Source organism: Mus pahari, chromosome 5, assembly GCF_900095145.1.
Source record: "Mus pahari chromosome 5, PAHARI_EIJ_v1.1, whole genome shotgun sequence".
NCBI classification, from domain to species: Eukaryota; Metazoa; Chordata; class Mammalia; order Rodentia; family Muridae; genus Mus; species Mus pahari.
Window position 1 is genome coordinate 106,649,412 of NC_034594.1, and position 2,383 is coordinate 106,651,794.

The following is a 2,383-nucleotide window of genomic DNA, read 5'->3' on the forward strand; positions in this document are numbered from 1 at the left end:
CTGAGTTCTAGTGGGTCAGTTCTGTTGACTCAATTGAGTTCAGTTCAGTCAGCACAGGAGAGAGTGCAGTGGAGTTGAGTTCATTTGAGTTCATGCAGTTCAGACAGGTTGCAGAGAGAACAAGCTGGACACGGGTGAAGACAGAAAGAGCCAGAGAACGAGAAGGAGCCAGAAGATTAGAACAGATTGCCCGAGTTAGTTCTAGTCCAAGTAGAGCAATTCACTCAGAAACTGAGAGAAACCCATTTGAATCAGTCAGTTTGGAGAGGAGTTTGAGACAGAACAGCTGAGTTGAACCAGCCAAAATATTGAAAATACTAGAAAGGGTGAGCTTAGCCTTCAGTAAGCCTTTGAGACAACAATTACTTCTGGCAAATTAAAGATTGCTTTACAAAAAAAAAAATCTAAAGAAAAAAGGAAAGAAGGAAGGAAGGAAGGAAGAAAGGGACATTGCTAGGTTTTCATTTATCCATCTTTCTTTGTACAGGAGTAACTTTGAGAGCATATGACTTAGATAGCATTTACCTTAGATGTCTTAGGGTTTTACTGCTGTGAACAGACACCATGACCAAGGGACCTCTTATAAGGACAACATTTAATTGGGGCTGGCTTACAGGTTCAGCGGTTCAGTCCATCATCATCAAGGCAGGGAGCATGGCAGCACCCAGGGAGGCGTAGCACAGGAGGAGCTAAGAGTTCGACATCTTGTTCCAAAGGCAAACAGGAGAAGACTGACTTCCAGGCAGCTAGGACAAGGGTCTTAAAGCCCATGCCCACAGTGATACACTTCTTCCAACAAGACCACACCCCCTAATAGTGCCATTCCCTGGGCCAAGCATATTTAAACCACCACATTAGGTAAAGAAATAAAGACGGTGTATTGGCTACTTTTCTGTTGCTGTGATAAAACACCATGACCAAAAGCAACTCCAGGAAGAAACTCCAGAGGGAATGAGTTTATAATGGTAGACAGGCATGGTACCAGGCAGAAAGAGTCAGACGCTTTTGGATCACACCTCCATCCACACAGGAGAAGCAGAGAGGGATCAAGTGGGAGGTGGGATGAAAGCTCTAATCCCTCAAAGCCTGTCTCCCTGAGGAGATTACTCCAGCAAAAGCCCCACTCCTTAGCACCACCAACGGTGAACCAAGTGCTCAAAGACATGAGCCTACAAGAAACATTTCTCATTCAGACAGATGGATTCCACTGAACTGTCAAGTAACGTGGTAAAGACGGATATAACAATGTATGTTTATTTATTTTTAATATTTAGGTGAACGTGTGTCTGTGTGAGTTTATACGCACCAGTCACACGTAGATGCCCTCAGAGGACAAAGGGTGATAGAACTCCTGGAACTGGATTTACAGGCAGTTGTGAGCCACTTGACATGGAATGCTGGGAACCACTTGGTGGGTGGGGTACTCCTACCCACCACACCATCTCCTCAGCACCGGTATATAACCAGTTAGACTGGGAAAGGCAATATGAGTGCACTGATGCTGCTGACGGAAAATGAATCACGGCTCAGCTCTGTGCAGGGATACTAGTAAAAATTTGGGGTCAGTTATTCTAATCAAAACAAAAGGAAAAAAAAAAACCTTTTGGAAAATCTTGTTCTTCCACTTGGCAGTAAAATAAAAATGATCTCTGTTTAAGGTTGTACCAAATTCTCTTTAATTGATTGCCTCCCTTCCCCAGACTCCACAGTCTCACAGCCAGGGCAGCCACTGATGAAATATTCAGCATCAGGACGGTACTTGATGTATAATTAAGTGGGATGCATTTAGCAGTTCAATGTTATAGATCTTTAATCCTCAGGCTAATAAATATTCATGCAGACAATTCCATAAGTAAAACCAAAATATTCTTAGAAATACTATCCTCTTTGAAAAGAATATATAATCCTGAATGAGCATAGTTATGACAGAAGACATCACACATGCCAGGAAAAGGCTGACTGCTTTGCCCATTATGACATTTAACTTTAGCAATGCTATGGATTAAGTACTACTGAAGAAAAGAATTTAAAATGACAAGCAGATGTCTTGGACAATTTACTAATACATTTGCTTAGAAAATATTAAGTTGGGGCTGGAGAGATGGCTCAGCGGTTAAGAGCACTGATTGCTCTTTCAGAGGTCCTTGAGTTCAATTCCTAGCAACCACATGGTGGCTCACAACCATCTGTAATGGGATCCAATGCCTTCTTCTTGTGTGTCTGATGACAGTGACAGTGTACTTACATACATAAAATAAATAAATAAATAAATCTTTAAAATTAATTTTTAGCCCGGCATGGTGGCGCACACCTTTAATCCCAGCACTTGGGAGGCAGAGGCAGGCGGATTTCTGAGTTCGAGGCCAGCCTGGTCTACAGAGTG